The sequence below is a fragment of the Eubalaena glacialis genome, chromosome 19 (genome assembly GCF_028564815.1).
Source record: "Eubalaena glacialis isolate mEubGla1 chromosome 19, mEubGla1.1.hap2.+ XY, whole genome shotgun sequence".
Classification (NCBI taxonomy): Eukaryota; Metazoa; Chordata; class Mammalia; order Artiodactyla; family Balaenidae; genus Eubalaena; species Eubalaena glacialis.
In genome coordinates this window covers 14,325,511-14,335,018 of record NC_083734.1, presented here as the reverse complement: position 1 = coordinate 14,335,018, position 9,508 = coordinate 14,325,511, and the positions used below count along the sequence as shown (strand labels likewise).

Below are 9,508 nucleotides of genomic sequence, written 5' to 3'. Positions count from 1 at the left end.
AGGCAAGGAGAGGTCACACAGGGTCACCTCAAGATTGGGGCAGAATCAAAGAGAAAAACAAAGACCCATCTTGCTTTTAGACAGGACTGTTAGGATTCTAGAACCTTTCGGCCTTGGGGGCGGGGAGATTTCCCTCTCCTGAAGAGTGACAGGTTTTTACTTGTTTTCCTTCTGTCTTACTCCACTCCACACCTCTTTAGATGGCTGTCACCAATTCAGAGAGCTGTTCCCTGTACAGGAGAGGGTGGATTCCAGCCACTCCCAAAGAATAAAATTCATAAACGAATAGGTGCTCCCCCAAACGTTCTCACAACCCTCCTCCTCCACCAAAACCCCATTAAACCAATGGGGCTGGGGGCATCCCTTCATTTCTTCCACACCCACCTCTCCAAAAGTTTTAAAAATTACACTGATTCTTTTAAATTTTATTATATGAAAGTCATACACAATTAATGTAGAAAATTTGGCAACTACAGAAAACCAAACAGGAAAATTACAACTACTTTATTCCATCATTCAAAGATAACTACTATTATTAACAATTTGGAGTATGTCTTCAGTCTTTTTCAAACTGTTTTATGTATAAAAACAAAATTGAGATCACATAATATACACCATTTTTATATCCTTTTTAATGTTCAAGGAGCATTTTTCTTTCCAGTCAAATGTTCTTCTACGTGACTTTTAATGGCTGCGCAGCACTCCACCCCACCATCCGGATGGATATACAGTAATTTACTTAAGCAACCCCCTCTTGCAAATTTCAATTATAGCAGAAAAGAAATCAATTCCCAACCAGATAGTTGCTTCTCATTTTTCTCTACTGCAATGCTGGGGTGAACATCGTTTAAACTAATCTTTAATTATTTCCTTAGGATAAATTCCCAAATGTAGAATTACTAGGTCAAAGGCCATGGAAACGTTTAGGATGTTTGATACATATTACCAAACTGACATCAGTAAGGCTGTACCAATTTGTACGCCCATATGCAATGTAGAGAGTGTTATTTTAGTACTCCTTTGCCAATAACTGGGTCTTATTTTTTTCTGTTATAGTTTGCTACGGGAAAAATGCTTTCAGCTATATTTGCCTCTCTTTAATTACTAATGAAGCACACATTTTTTCCCACACATTCAAATCCATTTGAATTTCTTTTAAGAATTTTCTGCATATGTCCTTTCACAGCTAAATGACATGGTGGGGAGAGGTGGAAGCAGCAGGATGAAGCCAAGGACGCTTTAACATGGTCCCACATCGCTGAGGGAGGCAGAACGACTGGAGAGCAACGGAGAATGAAGTAGATGGCTGGAAGCTTGTCCTCGATGGAGGCTGGCTGTCCTCCCTCCTCCTGGGGCTCTCCTGGCCTCTATGGGCCCCCCTCTGCAGATGTCCAGACAGGGCCCTGTGCTCTCCAGGCCTGGTCCTTCACTAGTCTTCTGCCTGCCTCTGTGTTCCCTCTGTGTTCTCATTTCTGCTCCATGATGGGTGAGGATGGCAGAGCCACATACCCAAGGCTGGAGGGAGACACTGTGGCCAGTGAAGCGAAGAGGGGAAGAAAGGACGGAAGCAATGTCCAGGGACAGAGCGACCCTTGTGGCAGCCTATGAGTGGACTCAGTCTACCCACCCCCCTCTACCGCAGTCCCACACACATCCAGCTTAGGCTGCAGAAGGGTGGGTTCAGTGATCTACTCTGCCCTAAATCTGTTTCTCATAAATGGAGAATAGGACCCACCTCCCTGCACAACTTCTGCCCCCAAACGGAACAAACAGCTTCCTGTAACCCCTGAACTTGGTCACCTTCAGACAGGGAGACTGGGCCAAGGCTGAACCACACCAGAGCCTGAGCCTGAGAGTGACATTAGATCAGGAGCTGGGGGTGGCAGGTTTACTCTGCCTGATGCCCCTAAAGGGATTACATCCCATAACCTATCTCTTCTGGTTGCTGGAGGGGAGAATTTCCAGCCTGCACAGGCCTGAGCTAAATCGCACACACTATCCTGGAAAAGTGAGTGGGGGAAGAGAGCAGTGGCAGCTGGAACCCCATCAGGGGCTGCAGCCCTGCTTTGGGAGGCAGGGGAAGCCTGGGCCACCTTTGCTTGGTGGGAAGTCAATGCAGAGACTGATTTCCCAGCAGCCCCTTGCATTGGTCTAACCCTATTCCCTCCCTCCAACCTCCACCCCCAGCTCCTGGGGTTCTGGTCAGGGATGGGGGAAGGGCAATAGCTTATGTGAAAAGCTGTTTTGTTCCCACCCACTGTGGAGGAGAGCCCAGGCTCTGAGTCCACACAAGTGGGCTTCTGATTCCCTCACGCATGCTCAACTGTGCGATTCCCCACCTCACAGGTGGAGAAGATGAGACAGGAGGTCTAAGGGTCTCACATAGAGGTAAGTATCCCTGAATCTAGAGTCTGGGCCAGACTAAGGAAATACGGGGAAAAATTAAGAGCAGGGGGATGACTACTCAGATGGGAGTCTCAGTATGACCTTTTCCCTGAAGAGGAAACTTACTTTTGAACTTGGAAAGGCCAATAGGAAAGAAGGGGGGATGAGGAAGGAAGGAGGGTCAGGAAAAGACATCTAGGTAAAGGGGTAGGCAGGGTTTTCTTTGCTCCACTTCTTCCCATTGTCACACAGAGACCAACTAACCTTGGGTGTAGTCAGAGCCATCTATTCCCCAATTCAGCCAAGGTCTCTAATCTGAAATTTTCTCTCCTGCTGGCTCAATCTGGGTGAAGGCTCTCCAGCTGAATAGGGTTCCCTTTCCCAAAGGTATCATCACGCTCGCTGTTCAGACCTTCCCAGACCCAGTTCTGTCACCTTCCAGATGAGGGGAAGGCAGCTCCTTCTCCTCTTCTTCCTCCTCCTCCTCGAAGCCAGGGGCAGAGGGCAACAGTTCTTCAACTGGCAGCTTTAGCTGGGTCAGGACATAAAGCTTGCCACTGAAGAACTACTGCGGCTCAGCCAGGTGAGGATGTGGGAGGTACAGGTTCCTAAAGGGAAAGGAAAGAAAAATGGGAAAGATCTGAGCAGGGCCATGTCACAGGGACACTGTCGCCCTGGCCATCAAAGTGCAGCCCCAGAAGATGGTCAACCTTCTAATGAAGGGTTCTTGGCTCTGACCTGAGCCCCTCAGTGAGAGACAAGAGGCAGCTCTAAACCTATTTCCTTGCTCCTCTTTCCAGAACTGAAGGCTGTAGAAACCCAAATCTGCTCTCACCGCCCGCCCCCTCCTTGCCCCAGCTACCCACAGGGGCCCCCAGCCTCCTCAGCACTGAGAGGGCAGGACTTGGGAGCCTGGACACACCTCACCAGTCACCCAGGTATTAGGTGAGAAGTTGTACCTCAGATCCAGAAATGCGAGTTCAGGGATCAGCCCAACTGACTTGGTCCCAGGGAGTTCAGCTGGAAGAAGAGTTTTGGGGGGCTTACATCTGGGGAAGAGTGAGGAAGGGAGGAGGTCTAGAGTTTGGAAGAAGGTCAGCAGAGGCTCCTGGGACTGTGAGGAGAGGACAGGGGACCAGAGGCTGGAGGGGAGGGAGGTAGGGCACGGTGGTTGGGCAGCTTCCCCAGGACTCTTAAATGCCAGGCATTCCGCTTGCACATTCCGGGTACATCTGGTATGAATTCCAGGCTGTCTGCCGTCCCCTCCATGTCTGAACTTTGTTCCAAGTTCCAAGCCCCGCCCCCACAGTTCCAACGCATGAATCAGCAGGAAAAGTCGGGCCCTGCAGCATGGCCCAGGGAGGGGGCTGGGGGTGTGGCAGTCTTGAGGGCTGTGAGCTAGGGAGGGTGGGTCTGTGCTGACACTTAGTCCAAGGGCACGGCCCATGCCAGTTTAAGGAGCCAAGACGGTCCTGCCTTGAGATTTCTATACTCCGAGGGTAAGAAAGATTAGGGTGGGAGGTTTTCAAATTACAAAACCCTCTTGGGAGGCATGAACTTTGTGGTATCTTCCTTCTCCCAGGTGACCAGTCCAGCTCCTTCCCACTCCTGTCTGAGCAGGCTCTGTTCAGCCCATAGGACTCAGCTGCTGCTGAGAGTCTGTGCCAAGCAGGTGCCCTTGGCTGCAGGGCGGGGTGGGCCCAGGGCACTGACCCTCTGACCAGCTGCTCCATCAGCCCTTTGGCACCCTGACAGCTCCTAGCCCAGTCTGACAGCCAGGATGACAGGCCAAATGAGTTGGAGGCTGGAACTACAGCCGAAGGGAGGTGGGGGCAATAGCCTAGCCAGAGGCCACGGGGAGGGGCCAAGAGTTGGCCGAGAGGTGGGGAGAGAGGGAGCCCAGTGATGACTAACCCAGGCGCCCCACCCAGCCAGCCGGCTTCCCAGGCGGTCAGGGCCAGGCCTGGGCTAGGGGCCCCACAACCGGACAGGCTGGGGGGAGGTGCAGAGGTGACCTTCTCTCGGCCCAAGACGGCCAGTTAGGCTGGGGAGGGGGGGGTTAGAGTTTCCAGGCTCTCCTCCTGCCTTCTCCCCCCACCAACCCGCGGTGAAACCCTAACCTTTGGGTTGCATAAGGCCCCCGCACCGCCGCCCCCTACTCCTCTCCCCTCCCCCCTTACATAACATCTCCTGGAGGGAACGAGAGGAGGGGCCAGCCCGCCCAGAGACCCCTTCCCTGCCAGGGCGCTCAACTGGCCCTGACCCAATGAATGCCGGTAGAGGCAAAGCACCTCCCCGCTACCCGCCCAGTCCAAATCCTCCCCAAGCTGGGAGGCCGGCTCCCGTATCCCGACCAGAGGGCGCCGAGGTTAGCCGCCCCCAGCCCTCTGGCCCCTCGTCTTTCTCCCAGCTACTCCGCAAAACCCTCCGCACGGCTACTGTCCCGGACTCCTTCTTTAAACCTCCTGACACACTACTCCAGCCAGTCCAGGCCCCTCTCCCCCGGAGCGCCCGAGCCTCCGCCGCCCCCTCTCCCCTCCCCCGGAAGGGCAGGGTGTGGCCGTCAGGACCCTACTTTCCCCCATTACCCCGTTAGCATGGTTCCCTCCTGTGCGGCCGGGACCCCATCTCACACCCACCTGGTGCTGGGTAGGGGGGGTGCTGAGGGTAGGGGAGCAAATCAGTGCGTCCGATCCCCACGGCCGGCGGCGCTGTCTCTTCCCAGCGCCCAGCACACCGGCTACAGTCTGCGATCAGCTGGCGGCGTCGTGACGCACAAGCTGCGATTGCACCGCCCAGGGCCAATCACCGCCCACTGCTGGGCAGCGTGACCACACCCACTCGAGGGCGCCAGCGCTTAGCCCTGGTCCCGCCTCCCCGACCGTCTTAGCTCTGACTGGCAAGGAAGCCACCCCTTTGCCTAGTGGAGTAGCGCTAGGCCGCGCCCACCAATTTGCGAGCTGGCCAATAGGTGAAAAGGTGTGGCTCAGCCCTCCGCCTAGGCTAACATGCTTAGAGGGGCGCTACGTCAAACCCGAGTCCTAAAAAGCAGAAGGAAGTAAAGGCGTGTGTGTTTGCAGTGCATACTGGTCAATGTAGTTCTCGGTCTGACACCTCGTTCCCAGAATCCAGCGCGCTCTGTGAGTTGGCATTTTTAAACTCATCTCTGAATCCATCCCGGCGAAGTCCTTAAAGGGCTACAGCCCCTCCTTTTCGGAGCCGTGAGTGGTTCTTTTAGACAGCCCCCAAACGGATTCACTGAACTCTTGCAGGAGGCGATAGATCTCTCAGGAAAGGTGGAGGAGGAGAGGCAGCAGGAGTGAGGAGAACTGAAGGTGGAAATCAGCCCCCAGGGCAGCCAGACCCTTCCTTTGGAATGAGGACTCCTGGGGGCTTTTGGGGGAGGGAGGACTGCCCACCTCGGCTGGCCCCAGCTTTCAATGGAGAGATCTGCTCCACCTCTCCTGGAGCCTTCCTAATCAGAGGAGACTTCTGGTAGAAGATGTCTCGCCCCAGTCACAGAGAGACAAAGCCTCTCAAGCAGCAACTTCCTAACGAAAGATTTATAGCAGAGTCTTCACCTGAGGGTAGAAGGAAGACTTGTGGTCAGCAACCAGGGGACGGGCCGGGCCAAAGTGCAACTGGCTAGCAGCCCTGTCCTCTGCCCAATACCCCCATTCTGTCCCGCCCCCCAGAAGCTTTTCACCGACTCAGGCCTACTTAGGGAAGAGATTTCAAAGGTGGAGACCAATGAGGAGGCTGCTCCTTCCCCAGAGGCCAATCAGAGCATAGAGGGGCGGGAGGATGGGCCAAAGGGGGGGGGGAAACGAAAAACGGAAAGGAACCCAATGACTTGGCAAAAGCTGCAGAACCGCTTAGTTAAAGGGGCAAGTCTGAGACCCACCCCACCTCAATCACTCGCATCTCTCCACCACCACCACCAAAGAGGAACGTGTGGAGAGGGATCCATGACTTTTCCATAAGCTCCCAATTGGCGGGGTGAAGATAACAGCCTGGAGTGTGAGATAGTTCCTTCCGTATTAAAGAGGGGCTCCACCAAGTGATTGCTATGGCTCCTAGGAGCTCCAGAATGCCGAACCTGTGTTCAGAACATTGTGCCTTTAAGGAAACTTCCTGCCTTCCACCCCAGTAACAGCTGATTGTTGGGAAGTGTGACCTCAGGGGACGAATCAGCTGTTACCACATCTTCCTCCAGTTCTGCCCTCCTTTATCCCTTTATCCCCACCCCGCCATGGGTGGTGAGGGAAGGAAGGAGATGAAACTCCAAATATGGGGGACCTGCTTGAGTGTTCTTTCCTCTTCCCTCTCACTCCAAGACTGTCTCCCTCCCCTGCACCCCCCTTCTCCCTCCCTCTTCTCTCCCCCCCTCCCTCCCCCAATCTGCTGGTTAGTTCTTCAGAGGCTCTGAGCCTGGAACGAGAGGTATTTCCTGTCGGCACTGTCTGCTCAGACCCGCCCTCCCCTGGTCTAGTTGGGAGGCCACTACTGGGGAGGCCCAGAATGGTGGCTGCCTGGCTGTGTGGGTGCTCTAGGAATGGGTACTGGGGAAGGTCCAGTGAAGCTGAGGACCAAACCTAGAGAAGAGGAATGGCTGTGGAAACAAGCCTCCTCGGGGTCAGAACCCTGCTCCCCAGGCCAGCTGCCCCCTACTTCCTGCTCAAGTTCCTCCCCAGGGAGGGTCCTGCTAAGGGAATCCTCCTGGCTTTGCCCGTTACTCCACTTCTAACTGTTCATAGACACCGCCTGGCCCTCCACGGCTCCATGTTTTACACTCTCACCCCCCCACTGCAAAGGTGCTAATGTGGAGCCTCCCAGGGGCTACAGGTGGAGCACAAGGGCCCCAGGAACCAGGGGCTTTGGCGGGGAAGTCCTGTGCCAGAAGACCCAGGTAAATATTTTGCCCCAGCTCTGAGCTGGGAGTCGGGGTCACTCCAGGACAAGCTTAGTGTGAAGTCCCAGGACTGACTTGGCAAGGTTGGGAGATACTGAGCAGGGTCTTGGCCAAGCTTGGAAGAAAGAGAAATCTCACCAGCTGCCCCCATTCTCCATTATCCTTAGCATAAAAGTCCCATTCCCTTCTCACCCAAGGCCCTTGGGGTAGGCCCTTTCCCATTTTGTTCTAACTTTCCATGTCCCCACCCTCCCACACTATAGGGCAAAAGCACAGGCTTTGAGTCCAGGGTTTCTCAATCACAGCACTTTTGGGCTGGCTAATTTCTTGTGGCGGCTGTCCTGTACATAGTAGCTTGTTTAGCGGTATCCCCGGGGCACTAGATGCCTTTAGCACCCCCCCCCACGACAACCAAAATTGTCACCAGACATGACCAAATGTCCCCTGGGGGCCAAAATCGCCCCTAATTGAGAACCACTGAGTTAGACAAACTTGGATTCAAATTCCAACTCTTACCAGCTGCGAGCTTGATGAAGATGCTTAACATCTCTGAGCCTCAATTTCCTCATCTACAAAATTGAATGAATAATAAACTCATGGCTTATTGTAGGGTTGTAGAAAGGAATATGTTTGAAAACACCTAGCACAGTACCTGGCCCACGGTTGGTGCACTAAACACTACCTTCCTTCACTTTTCTCCTTGCCAGATCAGCAAGAGCTAACCTCACTCAGCATGCGCGGACTGCTGGGGCTGCTGCAGCTTCCCTCCCCGGCCCTCCAAGCCATGACTTCCCAGAAACTCAATACCGAGTTTGGCGAAGGAGAGTGACTAATTTGGTACCAGATTCCCTAAAGCCCAAGTGTGCTTGGGTTGGGATTCAGGGAGCACTTGGGAATAGAGCTGTTACAGAACATTATATCTCAAGATGTGGACTGCAGATTGCCTGCATCAGAATTATCTAGTGCTTGTTAAAAATTCAGATTCCAAAAAAAAAAAATTCAGATTCCAGCGTCTCAATCAGAAGTACAAATAAAGTTTGAAAAACAATGGTTTTAGGGCTCAGACTGGGGAAGGTGTCAGTACCCCAGAAATCTTAGGGCACCAGTGCCCAGTATTGCAAGAACATCCCTGTTTAAGGGATGGAAAGAACTGTAAGAGATAAGGTTAGTTACACTCAAGGTCATTGCTGCATTGCAAGTCAAAACCACTAGAGGGCAGGGCACACACAAACTTGCAGAAAGAAAAAGTAACTCCTGTTCAGTCTAGGTAAACTGAGAGAAGAGCAAAGATCATGCAGACCAAAATTTTATTGGTACTAAGAAGCACGCACAAAGGAACTTCCCTGGTGGTCCAGTGGTTAAGACTCCGTGCTCCCAATTCAGGGGGCCCAGGTTCGATCCCTGCTCAGGGAACTACATCCGCATGCCGCAACTAAAAGATCCCGCATGCCGCAACTAAAGATCCTGCATGCCACAACTAAAAAAAAAAAAAAAAAATTCCACATGCCAAAACGAAGATCCTACATGCCGCAACTAAGACCCCGCACAGCCAAATAAATAAATAAGTATTAAAAAAAAAAAAAAAAAAAAGAAGCAGGCACTACCTCCAGACCATCCTTTGGTCTCAGGTACTCAGACCAATGTTGCAGATACAAGATTGTCAAGGAACACCTAATTTCCCTGGTGAAAAAACAATAGTGCATGATGGTTACCAAAGGGGAAATGTCAAGGAGGGGAGGGATAAATTAGGAGCTTGGGATTATATATATGGGATTATATATATATATTATATATATATAATAGATAACCAACAAAGACCTACTGTACAGCACATGGAACTCTACTCAGTATTCTGTAATTATCTATATGGGAAAAGAATCTGAAAGAGAATGAATATATGTATGTGTATAACTGAACCACTTTGCTGTACACCCGAAACTAAAACAACATTGTAAATCAACTGTACTGCAATAAAATTTTAAAAATAAAACAAATACTGCATGGCCAAGGAGTATGAAGAACATTGGTTTTAGAATGAGATAGGCCTGGGTTTGAATCCTGGTCTACCACTGCTTAGCTATGTGACCTAAGCAAGTTACCTAAGGTAGTCAGCTTCCTCATCCTAAAAGGGATCTAAAGCTATCTTCTTAAAAGGGGTTGTGGTGAGAGCTAAACAAATCAAAGTATGCAAAGTGCTTAGCACGATGCCTG

At 51.9% G+C, this 9,508-nt stretch overlaps 1 long non-coding RNA gene across 1 annotated transcript; it reads right to left on the bottom strand.

The window, feature by feature from the left end:
* Positions 1 to 471: 471 nt before the first annotated feature.
* Positions 472 to 5,150, bottom strand: LOC133079907 (uncharacterized). The gene is made up of 3 exons (XR_009698340.1): positions 5,025 to 5,150; positions 3,345 to 3,405; positions 472 to 2,993 (listed from the first exon to the last, which is right to left on the bottom strand). It is a non-coding gene; the product is annotated as an uncharacterized LOC133079907 (long non-coding RNA).
* Between the last annotated feature and the right edge of the window lie 4,358 nt (positions 5,151 to 9,508).